Genomic DNA, 19,568 nt, shown 5'->3' with positions numbered 1-19,568 from the left:
ACCAGTGGGAGGGAGCCATGAAGGAGGAAAGGTTTCCACACACTAGGAGCCACTTCGCGGGCGGAGACTGCAGGTGGCGGAGGGGGAAAGCTTAGGAGCCACCGACGAGGGCACAGCAACAGGGATGCGGCGGGCACGGCGGAGAGATCCCCACACAGAGGATCGGTGCCGACCAGCACTCACCAGCCCGAGAGGCTTGTCTGCTCACCCGCCGGGGTGGGCGGGGGCTGGGAGCTGAGGCTTGGGCTTCGGAGGTCGGATCCCAGGTAGAGGACTGGGGTCGGCTGCGTGAACACAGCCTGAAGGGGGCTAGTGTGCCACAACTAGCCGGGAGGGAGTCAGGGAAATAGTCTGGAGCTGCCGAAGAGGCAAGAGACTTTTTCTTCCCTCTTTGTTTCCTGGTGCGCGAGGAGAGGGGATTAAGAGCGCGGCTTAAAGGAGCTCCAGAGATGGGCGCGAGCAGCGGCTAAAAGCGCGGACCCCTGAGGTGGGCAGGAGACGCTAAGGCTGCTGCTGCCGCCACCAAGAAGCCTGTGTGCGAGCACAGGTCACTATCCACACCTCCCCTCCTGGGAGCCTGTGCAGCCCGCCACTGCCAGGGTCCCGTGATCCAGGGACAATCTCCCCGCGAGAACGCATGGCGCGCCTCAGGCTGGTGCAACGTCACACCGGCCTCTGCCGCCGCAGGCTCTCCCCACATCCGTACTCCTTCCTCCCCCCGGCCTGAGTGAGCCAGAGCCCCTGAGTCAGCGGCTCTTTTAACCCCGGCCTGTCTGAAGGAAGAACAGACGCCCTCAGGCGACCTACACGCAGAGGCGAGTCCAAATCCAAAGCTGAACCCCAGAAGCTGTGCGAACAAAGGAGAGAAAGGGAAATCCCTCCCAGCAGCCTCAGGAGCAGTGGATTAAGTCTGCACAATCAACTTGATGTGCCCTGCACCTGCGGAATACCTGAATAGACAACGAATCATCCCAAATTGAGGAGGTGGACTTTGGGAGCAATGGTATATATATATTTTTTTCCTTTTTCTCTTATTGTGAGTGTGTATGTGTATGCTCCTGGGTGGAATTTTGTCTGTATAGCTTTGCTTTTACCATTTGTCCTAGGGTTCTGTCTGTAAGTTTTTTTTTTTAGTATAGTTTTTAGCACTTGTTATCATTGGTGGATTTGTTTTTTGGTTTGGTTGCTCTCTCCTTTCTTTCTTTCCTTTTTTGTATTAAAAGAATTTTTTTAATAATTATTTTTTATTTTAATAACTATTTTATTTTATCTTCTTTCTGTCTTTCTTTCTTTCTTTCTTTTTCTCCCTTTTATTCTGAGCCGTGTGGATGACAGGCTCTTGGTGCTCCAGCCGGGCGTCAGGACTCTGCCTCTGACGTGGGAGAGCCAAGTTCAGGACACTGGTCCACTGGAGACCTCCCAGCTCCATGTAATATCGAACGGTGAAAATCTCCCAGAGATCTCCATTTCAGTGCCAAGACCCAGCTCCACTCAATGACCAGCAAGCTACAGTGCTGGACACCCTATGCCAAACCGTATTAACAAATTGAAGGAGAAAAACCATATGATCATCTCAATAGATGCAGAGAAAGCTTTCGACAAAATTCAACACGCATTTATGGTAAAAACCCTCCAGAAAGTAGGCATAGAGGCAACTTTCCTCAACATAATAAAGGCCATATATGACAAACCCACAGCCAACATCGTCCTCAGTGGTGAAAAACTGAAACCATTTCCACTAAGATCAGGAACAAGACAAGGTTGCTCACTCTCACCACTATTATTCAACATAGTTTTGGAAGTTCTAGCCACAGCAGTCAGAGAAGAAAAAGAGATAAAAGAAATCCAAATCGGAAAAGAAGAAGTAAAGCTGTCACTGTTTGCAGATGACATGACACTATACGTAGACAATCCTAAAGATGCTACCAGAAAACTCCTAGAGCTAATCAATGAATTTGGTAAAGTAGCAGGATATAAAATTAATGCACAGAAATCTCTTGCATTCCTATACACTAATGATGAAAAATCTGAAAGAGAAATTAAGAAAACACTCCCACTTACCATTGCAACAAAAAGAATAAAATATCTAGGAATAAACCTACCTAAGGAGACAAAAGACCTGTATGCAGAAAATTATAAGACACTGATGAAAGAAATTAAAGATGATACAAATAGATGGAGAGATATACCATGTTCCTGGATTGGAAGAATCAACATTCTGAAAATGACTATACTTCCCAAAGCAATCTACAGATTCAATGCAATCCCTATCAAACTACCACTGGCATTTTTCACTGAACTAGGACAGCAAATTTCACAATTTGTATGGAAACACAAAAGACCCCAAATAGCCAAAGCAATCTTGAGAAAGAAAAACGGAGCTGGAGGAATCAGATTCCCTGACTTCAGACTATACTTCAAGGCTACAGTAATCAAGACAGTATGGTACTGGCACAGAAACAGAAATATAGATCAATGGAACAGGATAGAAAGCCCACAGATAAACCCACGCACTTACGGTCACCTTATCTTTGATAAAGGAGGCAAGAATATACAGTGGAGAAAAGACAGCCTCTTCAATAAGTGGTGTTGGGAAAACTGGACAGCTACATATAAAAGAATGAAATTAGAACACTCCCTAACATCATACACAAAAATAAACGCAGAATGGATTAAAGACCTAAATGTAAGGCCAGACACTATCAAACTCTTAGAGGAAAACATAGGCAGAACACTCTATGACATAAATCACAGCAAGATCCTTTTTGACCCACCTCCTAGAGAAATGGAAATAAAAACAAAAATAAACAAATGGGACCTAATGAAACGTAAAAGCTTTTGCACAGCAAAGGAAACCATAAACAAGACGAAAAGACAACCCTCAGAATGGGAGAAAATATTTGCAAATGAAGCAACTGACAAAGGATTAATCTCCAAAATTTACAAGCAGGTCAATATCAAAAAAACAAACAACCCAATCCAAAAATGGGCAGAAGACCTAAATAAACATTTCTCCAAAGAAGATATACAGATTGCTGACAAACACATGAAAGAATGCTCAACATCATTAGTCATTACAGAAATGCAAATCAAAACTACAATGAGATATCATCTCACACCAGTCAGAATGGCCATCATTAATAAATGTACAAACAATAAATGCTGGAGAGGGTGTGGAGAAAAGAGAACCCTCTTGCACTGTTGGTGGGAATGTGAATTGATACAGCCACTAGGGAGAACAGTATGGAGATTCCTTAAAAAACTACAAATAGAACTACCGTACGACCCAGCAATCCCACTACTGGGCATATACCCTGAGAAAAGCATAGTTCTAAAGAGTCATGTATCAAAGCGTTCATTGCAGCTCTATTTACAATAGCCAGAACATGGAAGCAACCCAAGTGTCCATCAACATATGAATGGATACAGAAGATGTGGCATGTATATACAATGGAATATTACTCAGCCATAAAAAGAAACGAAACGAAAGTTATTTGTAGTGAGCTGTATGAACCTAGAGTCTGTCATACAGAGTGAAATAAGTCAGAAAGAGAAAAACAAATACCATATGCTAACACATATATATGGAATCTAAAAAAAAAAAAAGTCATGAAGAACATAGGAGCAAGACGGAATAAAGACAGACCTACTAGAGAATGGACTTGAGGATATGGGGAGGGGGAAGGGTAAGCTGTGACAAAGCGAGAGAGAGGCATGGACATATGTACACTACCAAACGTAAGGTAGATAGCTAGTGGGAAGCAGCCGCAAAGCACAGGGAGATCAGCTCGGTGCTTTGTGACCGCCTGGAGGGGTGGGATAGGGAGAGTGGGAGGGAGGGAGACGCAAGAGGGAAGAGATATGGGGACATATATGTATGTATAACTGATTCATTTTGTTATAAAGCAGAAACTAGCACACCATTGTAACGCAATTATACTCCAATAAAGATGTTTAAAAAAAAAAAAAAGAGGTGTACTTCACCTATTTATTTTTACTTTTAAAAAAGAGCTTTGGATCATTGACCTCTCTTTTTTTGGGTCAAGATACATGAAAGCCATGAGAGGTGAAACTCGTTTGCACAACCAGTGCATATGTTCAGGGTCTAAGTCATTGCTTCCCTGCTGAAGTAGTTCTCATTTCTTACCATTCTTTACGGGTAGCTTCTTCCTTGCGTCACAAAAGGAAACATGGTTTTCATCTGTTGATTTGTGTTTTATGAAAATTCCCCACTTTTCTCTGCCCACAACGGAGCAACTGTAGTTAAGTGTGGTACGGTCGTAAGAAAATGAATCGATATTTCTATATATCTAGCATGGGTAGTTGGCTTAGCAGGCAACACATTGTCATTAAAATTCTCATCTATTCAAACAGATTTACTTCCCTAATTAAAGGCCAACTCTTTTACATTTGAAATGACAATTTACACAAAAATGTTTTGCTTGGTATTTTCAAAACCCTTAGCTTTTACCCTAAATTATAACTGCACCACAACTCATCTCACTTTCTGAAGCTTTTGCCTGCTCCATGGTTTTCTCTTTGTGAGTTCTTTAAGGATCTGGTTAATAATGCCTCCACCCCTTAAAAAGTTTAGCATCAACTAACGAACAATGAATCATCATTGTTAACGAGTATTAACTCTAGAGTTGATTTCTGGTTTTATCCCAGGGTCAGTTCTAAATGCAACTGTATCTATATAATGCCCAAATCATCAGTTAAACAGTTCAGGAAGAAGTTGATCCTTTGGTTACATTGTCTGGATTTTTTTCTTTTTATAAAATTAAATGATTGAGTCTTATAAGTTGTTCATTTCAGCATTGGGAGAGTCTCATTAGACCTAATCATTTAATTAAATATTTTTGGAGGATAATTAATGATGTTTAAGAAGGTACTGTGCTATTCTTGCTGATTCAAGTATGGCTACTCTACTAAACTGATATACAAGTAAAAGGTGAGAAAAATGCACTGTAAAAGTTACGTATTTCAGATGTCACCAAATGAGACTAATGGGTTCTAGTCAGTGTTCTGCTCCCTCCAATTTTGCTTTTCTAAGTTCACATCCCCCTCCCTCTTCTAGCCAAAGCACCATCATTTTTTCATTTATTTTGTGTTTTTAAACATGATAGTAGGATGGCTTTTGCAAAATACTTAGGTCAAAATTTTTTAGGTCTAAAAATGAATATAAAACACAGAAGCAATGATTGAGGTAACAGCATCTATTATGCTTCTTGAGATCTGCAGGTGTTGATGTTGTAACAGTGTAATATGAATTCTTATTGAGAGCTCTTTAATTCTCAGAGTCAGGTTTAAAGAGATTTCAATCTTTTTCTTGTGGGCCCAGAATATTTAAAAAACTTCTCAAGAGAATACTATTCAGCCATAAAAAAAGAATGAAGCTCTGCCATTTGCAACAACATGGATGGACTTGGAGGGTGTTATGCTGAGTGAAGTCAGTCAGACAGAGAAAGACAAATACTTTATGATACCACTTATATGTGGAATCTAAAAAATAAAACAAGCCAATGAATATAACAAAAAAGACACAAATTCACAGATATAGAGAACAAACTACTATGTATAAAATAAATAAGCTACAAGGATATATTGTACAACACAGGGATTATAGCCAACAGTTTATAATAACTATAAATGGAATAGAACCTTTAAAAATTGTGAGTCACTATGTTGTACACCTGAAACGTATATCATACATCAACTATACCTCAATTTTTAAAAAGACAAAAAAATTTTGCTATAATATATATCGAAAGACTTTTGAGATGTTTTCTTCTTTTTGCTGGCATTTGCGTTCTTTCTTATCTAAATAAATAAATACAAATATATTGAAATTTAAATAGAGTTCTCAAAAGAGCACTCGAAGCAAAATACAGTTGTTCTTTTGATGTACTTCAAAACAATAGCATGACCAAATTTTGTTATAAAAGTAATTTTTAAAATTTATGTGCTTTAAAAAAATTCTCACAAGAAAACCAGCTCTTTTAGTTATTTTTTAAAAATTGAAAGAGCAGAATGCCTGAATATTTATCCAGAAATAGGAAAACCGGGGTGTTTGCTCAATTTTATTTTGCAGAGGATTACAAATGGAGTTCAAACTACAAAAGAAGTTTTTCAGTATTCCAGAAAGGAACCACTGGTACATTAATAGAGTGGATTTGAGAAATGGCAGGAAATGAAGACTTATTAATGGGAAAATAAAACTAGAATGATTGTATTAATGTTGAGTTTATATACAACTAAACCTTTAAAGTTTATAACGTACTTTTATATGTTAATTCAGTCAATTTTCACAACATCCTTGTGGGATAATTGGGGCAAAATTCTGTTTTTTACATTTGAGAAAACAAATATTGGGGGAGGCTAAATAATTTGCTCAAGGCTGCATTGCTGGTATCTTGTTGATGCCAGACTTGAATGTGTATCTTCTGATTCTTGGGAGTGATTGTTCTGTGCTTTAGAAAGGAAATCAGAGTTTTAGAGTTTCTGCTTTGCCATTAGCTGATTTCAGGGAAATCAGAAGATGAGAAAGAAAGGCACTATTTCTAACTGTTTGCTTTAAGATGAATTACTGTCCTTCTATCTTACCATGAACATCCCAGAGGCACTTGGTCAGTAAAGATACATTGGTCCACACATCTAGTTACTCCAGTCACCTGGTTCTTTTGCATTAATTTTAGTCGGGTGAAGACCAAACCCCCGAGAGAAGAGAGACCTGCTTTTAGAGCTTCATTGGAGTGTCCTAAGTCACCTGTGGGGTATCATTTCTGTCTCTTCTTACCTAGTGGTTTCTCTTCATGTGCAGATAATTCTGTGGTTTGGGCTCGTTCTCAGTAAGCATGGGGCTCAGCTCAACTTCATGGGAAGATACAGAGCTACGTGTCCCTTCCCAACTCTAAAATGTTGAGTTTGAGAACAAAGAATTGGTGCATTGAAAAGGGAGAAGTGGTCATGGGGGACAGATGTAAGACCGGTTTGGATGTTTACTTGTTGGTTTACTCGCTGCCCAAATCAGCACTCACACAAGCTGGGTGAATGGGAGCTCTTTTGCATGGTTACATTTACTGTACTGTCTATGGCTTTCCTCTAAGTTAGTGTATTTAAAATAGATGACAGGATTCTGGGGTTGGCAAAAGTTTTTTCACTCAGCTCAGGTTATCAAAGGATGGGCTCTAGATAGGAAATGGAAGGGGTAAAGAAGCAGATCTTACTGAAAACAAAAAGTAATTTGAACAGTTATCCCAGGGGAGATACCCCTTTCCAGGGCACATGAAACTCTCAGGGGTGCCGTGTATAGACTGAAAAAAAAAGTAATATGCCGAACTTTTTCATCATACAAACTAGAGAAAATCAAGCTTTAGCAAATCTTTTTAGCTGAAGGAAATCTTCAGAAAACCGTGAGAAATCATCCGGGCAGGAGGCTTTAGTTAGAGAAGTTTCAGAAACCTTAAAGAAAAAGGAACTAGCCATTCCTAGAAGGAAAACAGTTTTGTAGGAAGCAGGGATTATCCCAACTCAAATGCTCATGAAAGCTGATAGCTCGAGTGACTTCTGTTTGACGAGGATATTGTCACTGTTGACAGGGATGACTGGCAGGGTGGAAAAAGAAGGGGATAAAGCTTTGCAGAAAGGCTTCAGAGGAAATTTGACACCTTCCAAACCACAGGTGTGAAGGTAAGTGAAACCGGTAAGTAAAAGTTGGTGTTGTTTTTCAGGGTCTGACACTCTACATACTTTTAGTTCAAAATGTAGAAGTTTGATTGGATAATGTGAGAGACGTTGGGACATGGGCATCCAGGAATTAGGGGGTCAGAGGATTGTTCTCTGCCCCTGAAGAGACTCCTGAGGCTTTACTTGTATTGTATTCCACCGTATTCACCAGAGCTCCAGGAAGACAGGCTAGCTTCTCTCCCTACCAGCCCAGCCTGTTTCAAATCCCAGGCTGAGATAGGCTTTCTAACGCAGCTCTCACTGGTCATTTATTGAGTGCCTGAGCTTGCTGGGATTGGAGATATTACAATCTTTTAATATAGAATGCTTGTCTTCAAAGATTACAAATCATCAATGAAAACATGGGGCATAGTGAATTCAGCCTGAAGATGGATTATTCTCAAATAGAACTAACTGTAAAAAATAAAACATAAATGCCAAGTAAGTAGTATAAATATTAAGTTTTATAGGAGTTCAGAGGTATAAGCTAGGAGCTATAAGTAGTTGGAAAAGCCTTTCTGGGAGAGGCGGAAGTTGAGTTACATCTTTAAGGCTGGGTAGAATTCAGACAGCCTGGGTGAGGATAGGTGGAGATGAAGGCGTGTGAAGAAATGGGGGAAGGAGTTAGAGGAACGCTTCCCAAGGGGGCAAAGAAGCTACTGGAGCAAAGGGACAAGGGATTAAATTTAATAACCCTGAGAGGCCCCATCAGAGAAATCAAACATTGGTATTTGTAACCGTTATTTTTGTTTGGCTCTTGGAGCTAAGCATTTGGGTTTGCTGAGGATATAAACAATTCAGTGTTTTTAAGGAGTGGGCAGGGGAGGTACTGACCTGAAGTGGATAGTAGAATGGACTGTGGGGGCGCCGAGCCTAGAACTGAACCCAGGTTTTGCCATTCTTTAGCAGCCTGGTTTCCAAAGAGTTCACCTCTTCTGGCCTCAGGCTCCTAATTTTTAGTTGGGGATGATCTTAGCATCTAATTCAACCAGTAGCTGTGAGGTTCAAAGGAGATATAATAAAATATTTAAATGTTTATCATAGTACTTGGCACAATAAATCTTAGCTATTATTTTAATGTTACTAAAATTATAAATCATATTAACAACAGTAATGATAATAAAACCTCAAAGCCAAGGAACACCATGAAATTGTTAATGTGCAGGTGAGCACAGAGATCACGTGTAAAGAGTGGACCTTCAGAACCTGCGACTACTGTTTTCTGATCTCCAGGATAGATGGAGAAAAGAAAACAATAGCTTTTGTTTTCTCCGACCCTCCCACCAAGTCCAGGGGTCCGTGAGTGTTCGTGGAGATCCTGGCTTCCGCGTGGGTCCACGTTGTTTGCCCTGATACTGAGGGGAAGGCCCTGTCTCACAAGGGGTATGGCTCCCGACTCAGGCCAAGATGGAGCAGAGCGCTTTCTTGCATTTCCATCGTGCTATGGTATGGGCACGCTCGATAACCAGTGCCCTCTATTTGTAATTCACATGAAGTTGTTTATTTCTTGCTTCTCATTTTAGCAGGATAAGCAAGCTGGGGCAGGCCACTTTCTAGTAGATTGTGAGAAGATAGATCTCAGCATTAGCTTGACTTGTGGGTCTGATGCGGAGAGAAGAGAGTCAAAAGGAAATATTCTTGTGGCTTTCTATATGACTGCAAGGCAGCAGGGCTGTTGTTTGCTAGAGCAGCCGATTAAGAAGAGTGACATTCTGGCCACTGAATGTTAATAGGCCCAAGTGGAAGTGTGGTGACCAAAGTTGAGTCATAACTTGAGAGGAAACCAGTCTTACCCATGTTTTTTTGTTCTTTAGTGGAGACCCTTAGTAAGCTCTTCGAGGACAGTGGCTTTCTACAAAGGGGAGTGATAGTAACCGTTGGCCATAGCAAATGGCTCTTCTCACTCTAGTGTCAGAACAAGAACCAATTATGAGAAGCCTGGGTTTGGCTCGCTTTTGGTGTGGTTAATGTTGGTGGGAAGGTTCCTTACAGATCTCTTCGTTTATTAATGCATTTGGTCTAAGATAGGCTCTCAGGACCTCCTATTGCTGTGACTGTATTGGTCTGGCTGGCTCTGTCCAGGTTGTTAACAGAATTCAAGCCACCCTGTACCCCCGAGAGAGTCTCACCAAGCTTCCCTCTTGTCTGGTTGTGGCCATGTGAGGCATCTTCAGGTGGCTCTTTGAATGTTAAGGCTGGGTGATCTTGCACCATCCTTGTAGAGCACCTAAGACTTGAGGGGTTTTGTGATTTCTCTAGGTGCCTTACCAGACCACAGAAATGCAGGGGACCTCTGTTTCAATGCTAGAACCTACAGCTTTGTCCCATGTTTATTCTTGGGGATGACTGGTAACCTGAACTCTCCAGACTTCAGGGAGAGAGCCCAGTATCTATGCAAGAATAAATATGCAATTGGGACCAACTCTACTATGGAGGAAATTGAGTTTTATGGGAACTGAAACAAACCATCTCTCACCCTCCTGCGTCCCAAAGTAAATGAAACAGTGCCCATATCGTGTTACCAGAGGCCTGGCCTCATTGTTTCTGTGATGTTACTTATCCGCTTTGCAAATATCCTCAGATCAAAATTTTCCCTGCCCGTTTATCTTTCTCATGCAAATAAATCATGCCCAGTGTTCTGTGTCAATTAGTTTACTGAATGAAGCATCACTTACAACACCTGTTGTCACTTTCCTATTAGGAATTCGGTTCAAAAGTGAGTTCAGGGTGTAGACTGAGACCTAAGTAATTCTTTCGCTGTTCCATTGTGGAACCCCCGCTGGGAGGCTTGTAGGATAGAAACTGATACCGGCCCTTCCCAAAGGGGCCTCCTCCAGTGTGGAAGCGCCAGCACACAGGTAGATTGTTATTTCTAGGAATACTTGCACATCTCTCCTGTTGCCAGATGGCAAACTAATTTCTCTAGGAGAAACACTGGAAAATAATACCACTGGGTACTGCCTTCGTGTTTTCTACTGTGAGAGGCTGTTACATAAGCCAACCTCCAGGGATTTTCGAGGTGCTTTGTAAACCAAGTGGCAGCGGATGGATCATTCTTTACATGAGTCAGATATTCATTTTCAGCAGCTAAAGTCCCTAACACCCGAAAAACCGAACTGGTGTTCTGCTTTCCTATTAGGAGACACCTGCAGGCCACTCTGCACTTCAGAAGAAAGATCTTTGTAAAGGGTTGTGTTCCACAGTTTAAAAAATGAAACTTAAAAAATAATACAAACAAGTGGGCTTTCTCATTCTGTTATCTAAATCAACTCAGAACTGACAAGAAGGCCAGTAGGGAAGCCTAGAGATTTTGAAAGGGAAACCATGTACTTTGAAGGTTCTGTCCCACACTCAGGAAGGATGGCAGGAAGTACCTCTCTGAGCAGGTATTTCACATTCTAGAGCATGACGAGGGCCGTTTTACTGCTGCCTCTGCTCTTGAATAAGACCTCCATGGTAAATTGTTTCTCAAGTAGGGTTTGCTTTTCCTTTTTAAATAAAAATAGACTTACATTTTTTCCTCAAAATGCTAAACAACTCTGAAGTAAACGTCATCTAGGTAATTTCTAGAAGAGACCTTTTGCAGTTGATTGCCCTCTGGTTCTGATGAAATAATGCATCAAAGTTAGAAAGAAAAAATCTTGACTCAAGTTTTACTAATAAGCGTTCTTAGCTAGAGGAGCTGAGGGGCGGGGAAAGGGTGGTGGTGCTGGTGGTGAATGGAAAACTACAAAGTCAAGCGTAAGATCCATGATAAGAATTCCACTCCTGTTCAATAGTTTTTTAAGGTATAAAGTTATTGTCTCTCATTATCAAGCTATTGTCTCTCAGCATCAAATCCATCCTTCTACTTCGATACTCTGCTGATCTCTGCCAAACACATTTATTTCTCTGTTACTACTAGTTCTCTGTTAGGCTCTGCCTATAGGGAATGCTACAGGGAGACTGTAAGCCTGGAGGAGGAGAGAGTTTCTTTTCCTTCCTGCTACCTCTGAGGCCAGTTTTGCTGGCTGTTCCCTTCAGTATCAGCCAGCAACACTTCTTCACCCACGCTGTGACAGTTGGTTCCCGTAGGAGCACTTGCTACCACTTTGCAGTGTTTCCAAAACTTGCCGAAGAGTCTCAGGGTAGCCCCTCAGAGACACTGTCTCGGCCGGCAGCATCTCCTTCTTAGATGTCTGGGCCAACACTGGAGGCCCCTCCGCTGGCCTTAGATAGTCCAGCACCTGCCAGCTGCCACCTCCCTGTGGAAGGTATGAGTCTGCCCTCCGCAGGGCCCACCCTGCAAGGCCTGAGGCCCAGCACCATCAGAGCAGTGCTCCCGCCTCACACATCTGAGTGAAGGATCCATTGGGGCTGTCCCTAAGGATCTGGTTTTAATAATTCCCATCTCTTCCTTTTGTTCCCCAGCCCCACGGGTGGTAACTATCCTATTTCCATGATAACTTAGTATTTCCTTTGTGCATCTTCAGTAATTCTGTACCTAGTAAATAATTCTTTGTATTATTTATAGTAAATTCTCTCTGTTGATATAGTTTGTCTCTTGGCTGGTCCTGGACTGATAAAATAGGAGTTCTTTCCTTTATCTCACATCTGTTTCGCTTGGACATTGACTAGATCTTACAAGGCCTACCTGGAGCTGACCTAAGAATGGTGTTCTTTGTGGGGAGTATCTTGTTATTCTTTATTCCCTGGGCCTGAAAGACCAGGGTTTAGTATCAGTTCTTATCCTGGGCTCCAAAAAGATGTGAGAGGTCTACTGACCAGCTGAGTTAGCCTTTAAGATGGAATGAGGAAAGACTTTTCATTTTTAATTGATAGGGAAGATTTACAGACATTCTGTTTTCTCATTCTAAGTCTCTATGGAAAATTAAAATGTGGGAAGGGTTTTTTATATTTTTACTCCAGGCATCAGATGTTATAGAAATAAAAAATCCAAAAGATTTATAGCATTTGTCAAGGGGAAAATGTTGATGGGTTTAAGTGACATAATTGAAGTTCTCAGTGTTAGAAACACCTTTTATAAGCTGGGACAGCTAAAGGCTTGGCAGATATCCATACCCGTTAGCCGTCTGCATCACCACTGACTGTGTGTTTATATTGAAGGATTTAATGAATCATAGACATATGATCACTGCATGGAAAAAAAAATGTGCTGTGCCCAGCACACTCTTTTCCATAAAGAAAGCATCATTGGGAGATACAACATGTGGAAGCAGGCCACAAAAATGCAGCAAATTAGTCCTTGTTATCCATTCATCCATGCAGGAAAAGTTTTAAAAGGTAATAAAGTCCTAGGTTCTTAAAACTGGCACTTTTAGCCTCACTGTTTTTAGAGTAAAGTATACAGTGCTGGATAACCACCGTGTATCTAAGCATTTAGTTTAGCTTTTAGCTACCTTTCAATTCAAGAGTCATTTCAAATCATGCTGTCGCCTGTTCCCCAGTTTTCCATTGCAGGTTACCGTCCCCAACTACCTCATTAAAATAAATGAAAACAAATAGGATTATCCAAGTGAATTGTCACTAATGCTATTATAAAGTAAGAATGTTTTGGCACCATTCAATAAAGCTACAGTTCTGAGCTGTAAATGTAACCCATGGAAATTCGGATGACATCTCAACTCATTAGCTCGTCTGTTCCGTATTTGTGCTTGCGCTCCGAATAAACGATAATGTCGTTCTGTACACGCACAGCATCATAAGGGTCATTGTTTTCTCTAATGAACAATGATGCAATTCTATGATTCCAATATCCTTGTTTGTCAAGTATCCTGTTTATTATAATTTCTGAGCACAATGGATAATCCTGTAACTTAAATATGGGTATGCCCACACCAAAAAGTCAAACCTGTGCACCTTTCAAAACAGTTTTTCTTGAGCTGCTTTCTAATTTTCCAGTATTTATTGCGGGGGAGGGGAGTTGTGATAAAAACCTAGTGAACTATGCGCAGACTCTCTTAGAGTTGTTAACCATAGGCACTTGTTTTAAGTTCAGTATATCTCTGATGAGATCTAGCCTAATTGAAAGAGACTGAGAGAGAGAGAGAGAGATGTAGACCAAAAGTAGAGATGAACTGTCAGAAGCAGAGATGATGAACTACCAGATAAAAAGCACAGGAACTTATCTGCCTGACTCGGGACACCCCAAATTCAACACCAGTGAGGTGATGCAGAGTGTGAAGTCAACTTTAGAATGCAGTTTAAAAATCTGGTATGTAATCCAGCATGCTGCAGCCACTGTGTACTACGGCCTGGTGCACAACTCCATCCCCCCCAACTTTCCATCCGGCCATTCTTCAGCCAGATGTACAGGAAACTGAGAATCAAAGCAACTGATGTGGTCACATGTAAATAGCACATCTAACACTAGGGGAGCATCGGCCTTTTAAGCACAGGACTCACCACCAGGGTGATAGAGACGCAAGGGTGTGAGCAGAAAAATGATAATTTCTGAGAAGTCGGCACATATGCTGAAGCCACGGTACAGAAAAGTTTGTTGTCAGTGTAGAAAACTGCAGTGTAGTAGTCTGGGAAATAAAGCTACATTTTTTAAGTTTTTCTTTAAGTAGTTTCTTTCTTTCAAATGACCAGCTGGTGGTGTTTCTGCCTTTCCAGCACTGGGAGATTTCGCATTTTCCTCTCCATTGGATGTGTCTCCAATGGTTGTGTCTTAAAGGAAGTTGCAGTCGTTATCACTTGGAACATTGGGTAGGATGAAGCCAGTAACAAAATGAAGAAACTCAGGTGGAGGTGGGAAAGCATAGGGTAACAAACATTCCTTTAGCTGGCTCTTAAGAGCTGTGTGATATTAGGCAAGTTATCATCTTCGAGGCTTAACATTTCCATCTTAAAAATGAGTACAAAACACCTATCTCATAGCGTTTCTGGGATGATTGACATGAGACAATCTTTAGAGTGCATCAAACCCAGTGCCCAGCATGTTCTAGGGGTTCAAGAAATTTTAATTCCCCACCTGCTCCCTTCCCTTCTTCTTTATGTGTCCAGGCATCTTACCAGCTTTGAAATGTCTTGGCCTGAAAATGATAAAACCACGTAACATATGTAGAAAATTTAGTTTATAACCTTATTTTTGACCAGGTTAGCTCAATTCATGGTGGAATGGATTGGTTCTGGAAAATGCTAGCCTTCTAGTCATTTTGGGAAGGCTACAAGGGGATCAAGAGTTCATCTTTCTACCTAAGAAATGCACTCCTGTTCCTGCTTCCTACAGGACACTGAAAGAACTTAAAGATGGTGGGGTATGGAAGGGAAGTAAAGAATAATGTGATTCTGGAACAATTACTTCCACATTCTTTGGGCCACAGCAGAATGTACGGACTCACCCAAAGCTAGGTCTGGACCCCTGGGGGCAACTTTAGAAATTAAAGTGCTCCCAAGGGCTTTAGAATTAATATGGAGTCCCTGGCATTATATGAGCATGGATACCGTGCTGGTATGTTCTGCTTTTCCCAGGGTGGTCCAGAATTACGTGTTCTCTCACCATAATTATTAATAAAGTCCCTGTTATTCTCCAGAGTGTCACAGCTTGAGTGACATACAATATTATGTGGTTTTTATTGCCATGGGATACTCGGAAGGCTCTAACCCTCCAAGTGTAGGTCACCAATCAAAAGAATCTATGTTGGCCCCGGTTTTCTGCCTTTGTTATAGGTGCTTCTAATAAACACACATTTTCATTATCCTTGAATAATACCTGAGGGTACAGTAAAGAATTATTGGGGACAGCTACATCAATGAATGGTTTTAGATTTTTGATAATCCCCTGCTTTTGAGGCCATAATTTATATAACATTCATTTTCTCAAGCTATAATTTTTTTCATGTACTTCTGAATTCTCCATTTAACTGACTTATCTTTTTGTTCCTGAGCACTTACACACATTGAATTACCATAGCCTTATAATAGGTCTCAATATCTGATAGCATCTGTTTTCCCCTCACCCAACTTTATTCTTTCTTGTTAAAAATTGCTTCACCATCCTTGCAAATTTGTGTCAAGTGACAGACTTTTATTTACCCTTTGCAAAGTAGGAATATCAAAACCCTATAAAAATTCCTTCTACTAGTCTAACCTGTTCCATCTTAAGATCTCAGGTTTAACTGTGCACCTGGATTTGATTTTTTATATGTTTATACATGTTATGGATGGGTGGTGAGATGTGCTTGTCTTTGGTGACAAGTGTTATGAAATAAAATTTCCTCCTAATTCAGAGCAGACTATTAACATGATGGTACAATCAAGACATTCATGGCAACTTAATGACAAAAACATTCAAAGCACTGCAGAAGGGCACTTCCCTCATCTTTTCACGTCACACCCATTAAAATGAAAACTCCTTTTGGCAAGCTAGGGAGACTCAAGGTAAACTGATTAGTTGGATTGTACCAGCTTATAAAGGGCCTTTCCCCCATTAAATCAGTATAAACTGAGTTATTAAATACATATGAAAATTAAGGGCATTTACAGCCATTGTTACGGCCATGATGTTTGCACAAAAACTTTCACATAAGTAGAGAAGAGAGTGTTTATGTTTAACAAGTCTACACTCGTTGTTTTCCAACATCTTTGAAATGTATTGCAAATTGGGAGAACCTTACAATTGCTAAAATATCAGGGATGAGCTGACAACGAGACTGTTGGGGTGCTGAGTTGTGCCCAGAATCAGATCTTCTCCTAAGCCCATAGGAGTTTTCATGCAAAGCTTCCCAAGTCGAATTTATTGGGTAGGATGGTGCTCTTTAAGAAGAGATCTACAATTCTGTGGATTTCCCTATGAAATCTGCAGATCTCAATATAAATAAATGGGCTTGGATGGACTACAGATGTGGGCTAAGGGTCTGCAGATGCAGGTTGAATGTGCATATGATATTAATCAAAACACATGTGTAAATATGCCCTTCCTCTATCACCATGGGTATAAATGCTGGCTAGGACATAGATTTTTGTAGGAAAGAGTTAGGTTATCCATTTGGGTTATCCACTCAATATACAGCACCCTCATTATCTACACTGGGCTGCTCCAGATCTCCATATTTCCACCAAAACAGGAATCTTACCGCTCTGCTCACTGATGGTGAACTTCAACCTCCTACAAAGAAATCTTGAAGATGGAGTGAGTTGAGAACCTTCCGTAGTCCTTGACCTCATGTCCAGAAGGGAGAATAAGATACTGTATGGCAGCCTAGATTCTCTACCCAGCAACTCAGTTAATTCAGAAAGCCCTCATTTTTATATCATTTCCCTCCACCACATGCCCATGTTTCTTATCCTAAGGGCTCTCCAGGGTAGGCCTTCACACAAAAGCACAGAAGAACCCTCAGTGGTTCCTCCTCCAGTATCTTCTTTGCTAAGTGAAGGCTGGAAGCCCCAGGTTAGCTTTCATGGTCTCTCTTTTAATATGTTTTATTTATGGTGCACATTTAAAAATTCAACCCCTAAATATTGAGTGCTTACTGTGTTCCAGTCTCTGCTGTAGATTTTTGGGACACACCATTGAACAACACAAAAATCTTTGCCATTGTGGGACTGACCTTCTAGCTCCTTCCCCAGGATCCCTGACCCTCCACGGGGAACAGGTGGAGGAAGGCTGAGCTCCGAGTTAGCATTCTATCAAAGGGAAGGTTTCATCCCTTAGTCCAAAATCTTGATTGAGGAACAACTGAAATTCAGGCATATTGATTTATTAACTAAAACTATATTCATCGTAAAGAAAATAACATGAGTCTGTTTTCAGCTTTTATTTATCATCTTATTTTCATATCTATCTATGCTATTTCCCTTAAGTCTTTTGGACATTAGTCATCACTGTGAGGAACATGTTTTCTGTACTTTACATCAATAGTTGGTGATAGCTGCTGCAAAACTTGGATTTTAATCCCTCTGCAAGAATTATAACAGGATACAAACTGCCAAATTATATCACAGTCTCAACTGATATAAAAGGAGACAATATTTAATCCTCTGATGCTCTTACTTTTCACCTTAATGTAGTCATGTATTCGGGGAGAGGATGGTGGTTAGACTGAAAATATCTTTATTTCACCCTTCCTCTCAAAGGACAGTTTCATTAGGTACACAATTCTAGGTTGACAGTTATTTTCCTTGGCATTTTTTTCTTCCTCAATCAACATTTCATATTAATTCTTAATAGAGATCCAATTTTCACTCGACATTCGTATTTCCCCAAATTCCTAAAAAAGATCTCTTTATAGTTGGTTTCTTTGAATTAAGTTTGAAACAAGGTCCATGCATTGCGTTTAATCATTAACTCTCATAAATCCCTTTCAAACTTTACCATTATTTTCCTTTTTCTTAGCCACCTTTTTCTTCTGTTGAAGAAACCAGATCCTTCATCATGTGGAATACCCGCATGATTCTGGATTTGGTAGATTGCTTCCTGGTAATTTTTTTAAACTTGTTTCTCTAACTCCTGTATTTCCTGTAAACTGGCAATTAGATCTTGAGGCTTGATTGATTCAAAGTTAGTTTTTTTGCGGGGGGAAGGCGAGGGCAGGTGACAAAGAATATTTCACCGGTAGATGCTATGTGTGTCTAATTGCCTCACATCAAGAAGGACATAATGTCTGATTGTCACAGTTTTAAAGATGCTAAAACTGGCCAGGCCACTGGGTTTAAGTAATGTCAGCCCAATCCCTCTGTTATAAAATTCTAGCAGATTGGAGGGGGATCTTTCTTAAAGTGTGTTTTGTCAATGTATAAGTAAGATGTCTTTCTTTCAAGAATACAAACATGTACTAAGAAGAAAATAAAAAGTATCCTCACGCTCACCCTCCAAATTATAAACACACACACACACACACACACAAACGCTATGTGTATAGTTTTGTATGCAGCTTTTTTCAGTTAACATGAACTGAGAAGTGTTCAGATGTGTTTACACTGTGCAACAAATAGGAAACAAAAAGTCTCCTTGGCAGTGTTCTTATGATCATGAGGTTTCTCTTGTTTCCTGATAGAATATCAACACCTGCCATCTACTCCACAGACCTCCAAAGTAACATAAAAGACACACCTTCTCTTTCTGACTTACTTCACTCTGTATGACAGACTCTAGGTCCATCCACCTCATTACAAATAGCTCAATTTCGTTTCTTTTTATGGCTGAGTAATAATATTCCATTGTATATATGTGCCACATCTTCTTTATCCATTCATCTGTCGATGGACACTTAGGTTGCTTCCATGTCCTGGCTATTGTAAACAGTGCTGCAGTGAACATTGTGGTACATGACTCTTTTTGAATTATGGTTTTCTCAGGGTATATGCCCAGTAGTGGGATTGCTGGGTCATATGGTAGTTCTATTTGTAGTTTTTTAAGGAACGTCCATACTGTTCTCCATAGTGGCTGTACCAATTCACATTCCCACCAGCAGTGCAAGAGTGTTCCCTTTTCTCCACACCCTCTCCAGCATTTATTGTTTCTAGATTTTTTGATGATGGCCATTCTGACTGGTGTGAGATGATATCTCATTGTAGTTTTGATTTGCATTTCTCTAATGATTAATGATACTGAGCATTCTTTCATGTGTTTGTTGGCAGTCTGTATATCTTCTTTGGAGAAATGTCTATTTAGGTCTTCTGCCCATTTTTGGATTGGGTTGTTTGTTTTTTTGTTATTGAGCTACATGAGCTGCTTATAAATTTTGGAGATTAATCCTTTGTCAGGTGCTTCATTTGAAAATATTTTCTCCCATTCTGAGGGTTGTCTTTTGGTCTTGTTTATGGTTTCCTTTGCTGTGCAAAAGGTTTTAAGTTTCATTAGGTCCCATTTGTTTATTTTTGTTTTTATTTCCATTTCT

Source organism: Monodon monoceros, unplaced genomic scaffold (assembly GCF_005190385.1).
Source record: "Monodon monoceros isolate NGI ecotype Baffin Bay Population unplaced genomic scaffold, NGI_Narwhal_1 Super_Scaffold_15, whole genome shotgun sequence".
Taxonomy (NCBI): Eukaryota; Metazoa; Chordata; class Mammalia; order Artiodactyla; family Monodontidae; genus Monodon; species Monodon monoceros.
The sequence above is the reverse complement of the archived record's forward strand: the minus strand, read 5'-3'. Positions refer to the sequence as shown.